The following is a 12,165-nucleotide window of genomic DNA, read 5'->3' as shown; positions in this document are numbered from 1 at the left end:
ATAGTGGTTTTTCTTTTTTTTCCCACTACTGAGTACATGATTTCACAACTGACTAAGTGTATCACAAGGGGAACGCTGGCTACTGCAGCTAGACAATTGACCTAATATGTAATAACAAATGAGAACCCAAAATACAGTGAGCTGCCTATTTGCTTTAAAAGACTAATATACTTAGGATCAAATTCAGTTTAATATTTGGTCCTTATTTTCCAGTTAGTTTCCTACAGTTCTTCTGAGAAAAAGCAGTGAGGTTTAGATAAATTTACAAACAAGCAAACAAACACACAAGCACAAAACAAAATCCCAAACAGCCCCACAAAACTTAGGAGCAAGAATCTCACAATGCATCTTAAATGCCCAAGTTAGGCAAGTGCTCCATAGCTAGGTTCAGATCCAAAGATCAGGATGAAAACAATTCATGGAATATCAAGGCACCATGCAGGCTGACCCATGCATTTCCTATGGCCAGCTTGTAAAAAGCTTGCTTTTGAAGACAGCTGTATGTTTCCATCAAAAGCAAGGTTGTGGTCTTTCCTTTGGAAAACAGGCGCAGCAAGAGATGAGAGTTCAGCCTGGAGATGAGGATTTAGGTTTAATTTTGAGCTGTACAAGAAAGCTCCAGACAGGTTTGCACTCTGCTCCAGGACAGACAGATTGAGCTCTGTATAGCATGTTTCATGAAGCAGAAAATAATTGAAGATTCACTGGACCCAAGCTGGAGCAAAACTGAGCCTAACCTTTGTTATAGCATTTATGGAAAGAAGGCTTAAGCTCCAGTGGTGCCACAACAGCCTATTCATGCTTTTTCCTTCAAGTATTCACTAGAGATCCTAGAACCTGTGCAGAAAGCTTCTTTCTGAATGAATATATAATATAGTATATAAGAATGACTTTGTAATTTGTCATATTCATGTCATGACTTCTTAAGAAAGACCTTTAACATACCAGATTTTAGGTGTGGGTTGATTTGGTTTGGGTTTTGGTTTTTTCATTTGTTTGGGGCTTTTTTTGTGCCTGGGATAGTAGTGACAATCTCAGATACAACACTTCAAAGCAGAACTCCATAGCACAGTTTTCAAGTACATACTTGTATTAAAGTAGAGATCTGCCATATCAGTCTAATTGGCACTCCACCAAAGACACCTTCTCCTTTGGTCACATGCCCAGTTATCTAGTTGGCGTGTACCGGCTTCTGGGATGAAGCTACAAAACTGTAAGAAAAGCTGTGCCTGAGTGGCAGACCAACACATGCCCGGTTATCCACCACACAATGGAACAAGGTCATTTATAAAGAAAAGCAAGTCTCATACTCACAAAAAATACTATCTGAGAACGTATCTTTGGTCTCTGTGCAAAACTGGCATGTAGCCCAGAAAGAGCAAGCCACAATATATAGAGAAATGGAATCATGACTCACATCAGGACAATGGCATTGATCTCATTCAATTGTAGAAGCGATTAAAGAGGCCTAGGAATAAAGATTTTGTATTTCCTGAACAATAACTGTTAGTCACTGGACAAAACATCAGCAACAAAGTCCCCAGTATGAGTTTATTCTTGCCTAATGTGGAGGTGGAATATGTAGAAAAAAAAACATTTGCCTGGATAACCCATGAACACAGACATAACTTTTTCAGTGACGGAGATGAGACCTATCAGTCACCAACTACTGAATAAAATGCTTTCTTTTTGCTTTCTGTTAAGGTCAGCTGGCATAATTTGCACTAAATATCTACTGCCAAAACTCTATATTGGTATACCACAACCTGATTATCCATACTCCCCTATAAAAGAGAAAATCAAGTGTTTTAAAGAAATGTTTTGTACCCATTTTTCCATGAAGAGTCAAACCTGTTTGGATTATAGTAATGACTAATATGTACAGAATTACTGTAGCTACCTTTGAAAGCAAGCAGTCACGGTTATGAATATAAACAGCTAATTCAGAATTATAAGGCTCCTCACTCCCGAGTTCTGCAGACACATGAACAAGATGATTACTGGGGGGTTCATTTGGTTTTCATATGAAAAGAAGAAATGACAAAAGAAGGGACAAACAGTGGTCTAAGCTAATGCTATCATTTGCATTCTTTCATTTTTTTCAGGCATATAGTGAATTGATTTTATTAAAATAACCTACATTAAAGTCCAAATCAAAACCAAAACACTAGATGGGTTGTTGCTGAACCATTTGGTGCTCCCTGTGTTCCTTTACCAATTTAATCTGACTGGTGAGCTGCAGGGTGTTCAATAGGTCACCTGCATCAGCAATTTCAGTCCAAACAATTTGCTTCTAAACACTACACGGTATAATACATTTTCCAATTACATTTCATACTGCTTTTAAACCAGACAAAGTTATATGAAGAAGAGAAGGTTTAGGAAACAATAGCATACAAATAACTGTATATTAGATTTTTTTTTCCTTACATTCAAGCTACCAGCAGTTATACAAATTTATTGATACAAGCAGTGAAGTAATAGCTTGATCAACAACAGAAGACTTCTTTTAAAAATATTGGCAATTCTCATGTAACAGAGTACATCAATGATTTATCCCTCTTCATTGTTCTGCAGACAAGACATTCAAGCAGAAAAAAAAAAAGTAGTACTGGGAATATCGGATACAATAATTGGGAAAACACTCCATAAAAGCAAGCATACGTCTGTCTTACCCTTCAACCTTATATATATTAAAAGAATAAACACATCCAAAATTTCCAAATCAAAGCTAACAATAAATGGAGGTCCGTGGTACAGAGTGACCTTAACCATTCTGTAGCTGGCTGTAAGCAAGAAGTACTGTTTTCCAGAACAGCCAGTGGATGCAATGTGATGGAGCAAGGAACAAGGAATGCAAGTGATAGTGTTAGGACCCCTCTGGAGAACCTGCACTCTGAGTGAGACTTAAGTCTGAGGGGGATTTAAGAACCACAGGTTGAACCATATCTATTTGGAAGGCCACAAAATCCATAGCTGTATAAGCAGGGGACATTAAGTAAGTATAAAAAGTCTCTATTGCTTCTGTATTTTGTGCTGGTATGTATTTTGGAATTCAAGTGTCTAGTTCTGCCTTCTGTAGCTCAGGATGGATAGCAATCTACTTGTTAGAATTCAGAAAGGAGTCAGGCAAACAACTACAGCATTGGAAAGTGAATCTTACCATCAGCAAAGAGAATTCATCAAGTAGCATGTTAAGAGGTGATTAGATCCCAGTCTGTGGTGCCAGAAGGAATAGGCATTTCGTAATGGAGGGCTCCTCTATCCAGCAGACAGAGTGTAACAACATCTAATGACTGGCAGATGAGAAAATTGTTTATTAATATTTTTTTTTCTATACAGCAAGTTTCATTAACCTCTCAGCAAGATTTTTGTATTTGTGGCAAATTAGTCACGGTGGGCCATTATAACACCAAGACTACATATTTTCTAAAAAATACTTTTTGGCTCAAGAAAAAAGATTGAAACTGGAACATATAATATGAGAAATCCATGTTAGTTGATCACAAAGGGTGTACTGCAGCCCTTGCTGATGCCCAGCAATGAGAAAAACACAGCTAAGCACCAGGTCTAGACCTCAACAGAAGCCACTCAATCCAAGTCCTCCTGACAGCTAAAAGACACTGGTTTTGAGACCTAACTGTGAAGCGGCTGCAGCTGTAGCAGACTACACAGGCTTATTCTCCTCTGGCACCCTTCTTTTCCAATCTGCATAGTCCAGCTCTGGAGTGGAGCAGAAGAAATCCTCTGTTATTACATCTTGCTTGAGGCCTTGAAAAAGTTTTTCAGAGAGGTAATATGCTCCCTTAGAAATCAAGAGCAAAGCCAGGTGTATGGCATCTTAAGCATGCATGTTAGTTTGGCTAGATGTTAAATCCAGCATGGAGGGGAAACAATACCAGAGAAAAACTGCTGTCATATTTACCTGTATCTGTATCATGTGGGTGTGCTCTGTTACATACTGATTTAATGATACAGAATTATCATGAAGTTCAAGCTGAGCTGACTTCCAGCTCCTTGAATATTGTATAGCAGTGACACTTTCCAGCAGCTGAAAATTTATCCTATATAGTTTTCTAACTCTATCATCTTTTAACAGCTCCCAAATTTCAACTTTGTTGAAACTGCTTTCTCGGTCCTTTTGCCATCTGTTTTTTGCTGGGCTCACATGTGTTTCTCTGGCAGTGACTCCACAGAACATGCTAAAGCAGTGAAAAGCACAACGGAAAGGATATCTTAAAGTTTCTTGCCTTATTTAGGAGTTAAATGCGCTTATATCACAAGTGCATAATGATAAAATATTTATCAGAAACCAATACATCTACATGCGTGTATAAATTTCTCTGCAAAGCATTCACGGACTGCTGACAAAACCAAGCTCTTACAAGGTCTGTGAACACAGCCTAGCATATATTCCACACTTGAAGAGTCGCATGCATCTCTTATACAATCACTGAAGAAAGAAATCCCCATGCCAACATTGAAGCTCTGGACAGGAATGCAAGTCAGACATCATTTTGCCATGATGACAGTAATCACCAATGTACAAAAAGATCTTTTCTAAAAGGAATTGTTTCTAGAAAGCTATATTCAATCCTCTGTCCAAGTTGTGAATACCCAAACTGTTTATATTTCTCTTACCTTTGCTAGAATGAGTATCCTTCCATAGTGCCATCCATGATACACTGAAATATATTAAAAGAGGGAGCAGGAAGGGAGAAGAGGTTAACATTTTGTCTCAAATTATAAATAAATAAAAAAATCTTTCAAATTTTACTTCTTCCTACATGGCTACATCTCATTCCAATCCAGAAGATACAGTTATCTTCTGGATTCATTAGATAATTTATTCCTTCATTTGCAGAAGGGACTGTATTTTCGTTTTTTTGCAATAGTCAGTTGATATAATCTTACGTATTTGTTGAAAACTGATGATTTTGTGCACCACCCTTTCTGCCAAGAGATTGGATTAATTGAAAATAAAGGAAGGGATATTAAATAATGCAATCGTAGCAAACCATTAAAAAACTAACACAAACCATTAAAAAAGGAAATCCATATGAGATAACCTGTCTATCCAAAGTGGAAGTTAGCAGGGATGAAAAGACAAAAGAAGACTTCAAAATAAGCATGACTTCCTCTGATCTGAGTTTTTGCACTCATAGAAGTTTTAATTCCACATTAAGATGCATTTCTTCAGGCACAGCGGTCGAAACACAATGGGGCCCTTAGGTGGAAAATTAGAATATAAAGACTATCAACTGCCAATTAATCTTGTGAGGTCAATGGGAAACAGCCAGAATTGCCGTTTCCAGATGGGTGAAAAGAGGCTGTGGAATTTGATTTATCCTGTTGCCAATGCACTCTGGCAGATTTCCTAGCCCATGCCCTCAAAAAAGGAACTGAAAGACCAATGAGTCAGCAGGATTTGGAGTTTACCTGTCAGCTTCTTATAGTGCCTGGGCTGAAGATGTAAATTCACCTGCTAAGAGGATAGATGGGACACATTGCTGTGCCACCTTTATGTGGCAATAAAGAATGGCCTGCAGTGGGTATCATAATGTGTCCAAAGGTGATGTTTAAATTGCACATATCTCATACAGCCCAGGAGGTACATAGGAGAATGATTTGCTGTTTAATATTGACTGTTAATTTAAATATCAGTAGTGCTGGTTAAAAATCTCTAAACAGTTAAAAAGCTAGTCACACTTTACATCACATTGTATGTTCAAAGAGAAGACAGTATTGACTTACCAGAAACAGTTGAGTACTTTCAGTGTTAGACGTTGACATGTAAAATGGGCTAGCAAGTTGTGTTTGTCAAGAGCAGCTGAGAGATGTTAAAATAAATAAAGAAATAATCACATCTTCAAATAAAAAACTCTCTGAAATCTTCACAGCAATGGCTGAAGGTGTGAATGCTGTCACTGATTCGTACAGCTTTGTGCTTCACTAGGAAAAAAAAACAACAGTGAGAACTATTTGTATTACTGTGTGTTTTGACTCACATTTTCTCATCAAAAGGCGCTATTTGAACTTAAATTACTGAGCAAGCTGCAGCATATTTATGTCTGTGGATCTCCAGAGACAGTTCTGAATACTGCGAGGAGCCCTGTGCTGACAAAGCCTCTTTTAAACCGCAGCCAATCAGGCCACTCAAGCTGATTTTAAATACCTCTGTAATAAAATCAGGTATAACAGATAACCCCTGTGGGCACCTGTTATGGCCACTACCCTATTAATTCACTCACGTAGTAAAAAAAATGAATAGTCTTAAATATGAAACACTGTCTCTATAAAATGTGGTGCATATTAGCTCATTACAAATGATCTTAATAGAGTATGGGTAGCAGCCAATAGTATAGGTGAAATAACGTCTTCCTTACAGACTCGGTTTATGATGAGTATTTATACTTGGTGATATACAGGTAATGTTTATCCTAAGCATTAGTTACCATTTGTGACAAGGGAAACTTTGCTTTTGTGTTTTCCAGGAAATACCACCAAGTGTCCACCAAGGAAGACAAGGTTAATAAATGGACAAGTGAGAAGCCGCAGATTTCCACTAGCTCTGTAGGAAGACAAAAGTATTTCTTAGCTGGAAAGTCAATGCGATAAGAATGCAAACCACCAAAAGAGGAGAGAAAGCAAAATATGGCTTAAACTGTGATGAAGAGGATAAGGGAGGCTTATGGGTGTTAACGCTGATGAGGTTAGTAGGTTAGTGGCTTGGAGTGTGACCCAAAGAGTGGATAAGATGGATTGCTCTAATGGTGTTGTTTTTATCTGGTGTAGGAATGACAATGAATAATGGAGCTTTAATTGGCAGATGCCTTTTCACCTGTGCTGAGTAAGTGCTCTCATTTGTGCCTGCTGGAGTTACAGATCCTAAAAAGGGCAAAGACAAGCTGGAATAAATAAAAAAAGACAAGGTAAAAGACAAGCACATTTTGACTCAGTGTTATATTAGGCTGTGTGCACACTCCTGAGGTAACATTCATAAAGATAGAAATCAGGCAAAGAATGGCATAAACAATGACAATGTAATGGGGAATTTTGGCAATGGGGCTGTGTGCTTTATAGACTAATGCTGGTTTTGCAGGTTTTTTTTAATAACATGAAGTTGCTTTGTCCTTTCATAATGTAACATAATGGCTGTTTGGGGCTCTTTTCTCTGCTGGAGGGGAAGAGCTCCTTGGAAGTGAAAAAAATGAAGAGCTGAGTTTCTCATTTCAGTTCAGACAATGACAGAATTTAGGTTTCCTTCATGGAAGCTGGGGTGGGGGCTGGTTTTTCCCTTCAGAAGACATTTCAGTCTGGGGAAGACAGGAAGTCTGTGGGGTTGCACCCAAGCCTGGGGTAAGCTGAGGGGTTCAGGAGGTGTGATGGAAGTCCGGAGGCCACACCAACCAGCCTTGCATGCAGCTATGGACTGCTTCTCAGGCTTTTTTCTCTTCTGTTGTTATGGAAACAGCCTGCTGAAGGGCTGCTGAGGTTCTAATTCCTGGATGTGCAATGAGGGCAGGTAGGCAGGGGATCACTCTGCAGTTTTCAAGCTGAATAAAGATGCAGATATCATTTTACATATATATTAAATAAACACAGATAGTCAAAGCCCTAACATGGAGGCATTTCTAGGATGGTGATGTTCATAAGAAAGCCTGTTGGTATGAATTTCTTTAACCACCTGTAGGCATGTACAGCATCACCGTGCAGAATGCCAAAAGTTTTCTTATGAACACCATGTTATGCATCCTTGCCTAAGGAAACACCTGATTATACCCAGATACAATTGTATGTAGTGCAGATTTCATTAAGAGAGTGCCTATGTTTCTCCAGTTAATTTCAAAGTTGTATTTTCAAACCTGAAGTTCCAGGAGCAAAGACCTGAAGATAAAAACCTGCCAGGATAACAGTGATGATTTGGAGAAAGAAAGCGGTCTGACACCTGAGATAATTCAGCAACTCTCGATGCTTGAAGGCTGGAGATAATCATTCCAAGAGTGCTATTTCATACATGATAACATGCATCGTCCAAGCCGCTGCTTCTAATTCCTTCCTTGGCAAACCAGACTGTTTTTTTGGACCTTCAGTTCTTTGTATAGTCATTCTGATGCTCTCATCCTATAAGCCAAGACAGTTTTCTTTGAGAGACTCAATTACTTTCTCCAAGAATGAACTTGCAAGAGGCAGCTGCTAGATGTAGGCACTCATATGAACATGCCAGGGAAATGTGTCTGATAGCAAAAAGGTCAAAAGAGATGACTAGTCCCTCCGTGGGCTTTCTACCCCACCTTCTCTGCAGGCCATCAATGGAAGAACGCTCCTTTCTCTTTCTCCCCCAAGCAGGCTAGATTCACTCACTGCTCCCTCTCTATTTATTCAGCTGCGCAGTCTGCCTAAGACTATGCAAAGTCTGTAAATTAGGCAGCAATATTTAAGCATGGAACAAAACCATCACAAGCCAATTCACAGAGTCTCCACAGGAAGAAAGAGGAAAGAAAAATTCTCCAACACTGTTTCACTAATGAACCTCACACCTTTGTAGTAAAAGCGAGATTGTCTGCAGTTCTCTTTTTCTTCCAAGTATATTTTCAGCTCTTTGCTGAAGCTGCTAATCAATGCACCACATAATGCCAGCTCTGAATGTCATTCTGTATGCGAATATTTGCCCATTCAGTACTGCCAGTAGAAGAATTAAACTCACACGGGGTGCTGCAAGCTGTCATAGGTAAAACCTCAGTCTTTCCAAGTTAGACCATGAGGTATCTCTGAACCTGGGGACAAAGGAATATGTCCAGGAAAGAAACAGTTGCATTGTAGGAAACTTCTTCCCTTACACTTCCTATCCTGAGGTGCACTGGGATGGAGTCAGATCTTCTGGTGCCCTCTCCTGGTGCCATAGCACCACGATCTCCCCCACAGCAGTGGAACAACCAGAGCGGTCTACTAGTGGTAGACTGACCACAAACCGGTATTTATTTACTGTTGCCTGTGATAATCTCCGAATTCAAATCAGCAAGCTTCATGCCCTGGGAAAGAGGGGGCTTGACCAAACCTGGAAGATGTGTGACCATGCCAAGGCTGTCCAGTCAAATGAACGGTACTGCAGTGACACACAGGCGTATAAATTGCTTTTGGAAGTACCACAGCCATGTGTTCGGGTCCATGAAATGATCCCAGGATTGTATCGAACACTGCTCTTTCGATCTGAAGCTGGTTTCAAGGCTAGCTTTGTGCTGCAGTGAGCTGTCTTGTGTAGATAAAACCAAACCCCCTTCTTACTCTAGTGGAAGGGACTGCTTGTGTAAGGAGTCTTACAAACAGGAGACACAGGCTTGCAGTCTGGATTACTGTCATTTGAGGGGCTTCCTAAATAAACCAACCCACACGTGTTATACCTTTAGTGTAGATATCAGTGACAGAAAACTCTTGTGGGCACAAAACAAGACATAAAGATGTCCTTTCCTTCACAAAGATTAGATGCTGCCAGCTTCTTCTGTCCTTACCTACAAGATACACAAGCTCTTTCCCCCAGCAGTGATCTCATTCCTGAGAAGATACATTCCTGAGAAGATACAAAGATTTGGTGTAATGAGCAAAGATCATTACTATGACTACCAAATGCACAAGAAAAACATTATGGTACAAGCAACAGAAAAAACCCTGTGATGAATAGACTGTTTTTTATTGGCTAATAGCATATGAGATCTCAAATTTCAGTACAGAAAAGGTGAAATCTGGTATTCTACAGTCCGACCCTACCTTATTTCCTCTGTCTGAAAAGGAAATCATGTAGTATTTTTCCATCAGTATTTGCTCATGAAAGTTACATTGCCTTCAGTTAGCCTGAACTAAACTGAAGAACCAGTTCTCTTGAAAGTGCACTTCTCAGAGCAGGCAGCATCTTGGAGAAAAGACCATCATGCAGGATCAAGATTGCACTAATTGGAGAAATCGGTGTTTCAGCTGCTGCAGTTTTGGAGTAATGGAATGAATTAAAACAGATGAAGCTGACAAACAGGTATTGAGAAAAAGTGCCAAAGACTGGGAAAGCAAAGCTGTGCACAAGATGAGGCAGTATTTTATCAATGTGCGATGTTTCCTAATTCCATAGCTCTTCATTTCACTGATTATGCAAAGTGACCTGAGTCTTTCTGACAGCATGTCTAAGGACATAGAAGAAATATCTCACCACCAACCTGCAGCAGATGCCAGGGACACTCAACCACTCAGCAGGTCAGCAAGACACTTAGAAGAGACCAGTCTTATGTGCCTCCTGAAGTCTTCCTCACACAAACTCACCCCTCAGCTGCCATGAGGAAGTATCTTCAACTTGAACATGTACCATGTATTTACTATTTTTTTCTACTTCAGGGCAGTACATTGCTATCCAACACATAGAGCCTCATATGCATCGATCAATAGATGAAAAGGCAGTCTCGAGTTTACAGCTGCACCAACAAAAGCTATTTGAATGCAGAAAAGAAAGAAATTGGCAAAGGAGAAAGACAAGACAATGCAGGGCATTATTCCCTTCCACAGGGCTCTACGAGGCCATGAGTACTAGGTAGTGTCTTCTAACAAATATATACTTTTGCCTTGATTAATCAGACTTAAACTAAAATGGATACACAGACTAGTGTTGCATGTAAACCCCTTTTTCTATTGAGAGTAAATTCAGTGAGACCATTTTCCAGAAAATACTGATAAAATAAAATGTTCTCAGGGAACCATATACCATCCCTTCAGCTGCTCATTATATAACTTGCTCTAGCAGTTCATGATACTGAATTTTGTATCCCTGGTGCTGATGAACAAAACATTTTGTCAAAAAAAAAAAAAAGCAAAAAAAAGCCCTGTTTTAAAAAATGTCTTGACACTGATTTTATCACTGTGCAGCATTTGGGAGACTTAGTGAGGTAAAGGCGGAACTAGATCCAAGTAGGTCAAAAGGTGTTGCGTGAAAATAGAGGGTAAATCAGTAATTGGGTAGGGGAGAGGTGCTGTTCTTGGGCATTCTTGCTTATAATCTTTCATTTACATAGTGGAATAATCTTCAAAATAAGGATTATTATAATGTATGAATACCTAATTGAAAGAAGGTGCTGCAGTTAACTCAGGAACCGCTTAATTTCAATCCCTTTTGTCATCCCTAAATGTGAATCCAAATTTAAACATGGAAGACAAATACATGGTGTATTCAGAAACAAACAAAGGTATTGTCTGACATAAGGAGCTTATGTAAATGGGGGATGGCAGAGCTCCTTTCACAGGAAACCTGTCAAATACCTCAATAAATCGTGAAGAAGAAAAGATAAATCTTTCTTTTAAGGAGATTTGCAATGGGATTTTACCTGTCCAGGACTGAGGAGGGGCAGCACTGTTCAGGAAAAAGAAGGAGCTTTGCTAGCGTCTTCCTAAGCAGTAAATTGTAAACAAATATCAATTCTGTGTGTGCATGTGCTTGTGTGAGAAGGTTTCCATTATGTATCCATTGACAATTTGCTGGTTTTAAAACAGTGGTGATATCATGGAGGGATGGATGCGCCTGCAGCAGTGTTTTATATCCTTTCAGTCTCCCTTTACATACCAGAAGATTTATTTTTGCTTTTAAAGTCACAGAGCCTATTAAACAAATATAAAGGTGCCTGTACTACAGTAGCTTGAAAAGACACTGGATTTGATCCAGTGGATAAAATGCAGGATCAGAGACCCTGGACATTTCTATTCTACTGAGCATTGTCACTACCCTGCCACATAATCTCAAGCAAACTACTTCCTTCTTACGTTTTAATTTTCCATTTAGACTGGAAGTACATTGGAGATGGAAGTATCTCCTACTACATATCTATAGAGTTCTTTAGTTCACAGTGTTCTGCTCTCAGTTGTTCTTGGAAGACTAACAATTATAATTACACGGAGGCAGGATGCATGTGGATGCAACATTACTTTGTTCAGGCTAATCAGCTCAATTCTATCAGTGAAATCTCTCTCAATTATAGAAGAATCCATGTGTGCGACTGAGACAGCAGAAATCAATCCTAATTACTCCCCACTGACTGCATGATTCTCCTGTGCAAATCAAGGAGAAGGGACATGAAACTCCCAACACGGGTGGTGGTCGTTGCAAGTTCCTTTTTGTCAGTATCTGTTACTGCCCTG

Source organism: Pezoporus wallicus, unplaced genomic scaffold (genome assembly GCF_028554395.1).
Source record: "Pezoporus wallicus isolate ANWC-B61680 ecotype Strahan unplaced genomic scaffold, APGP_CSIRO_Pwel_v1 contig_7073, whole genome shotgun sequence".
In the NCBI taxonomy this organism is placed as follows: domain Eukaryota; kingdom Metazoa; phylum Chordata; class Aves; order Psittaciformes; family Psittacidae; genus Pezoporus; species Pezoporus wallicus.
Note: the sequence above shows the minus strand (reverse complement) of the source record.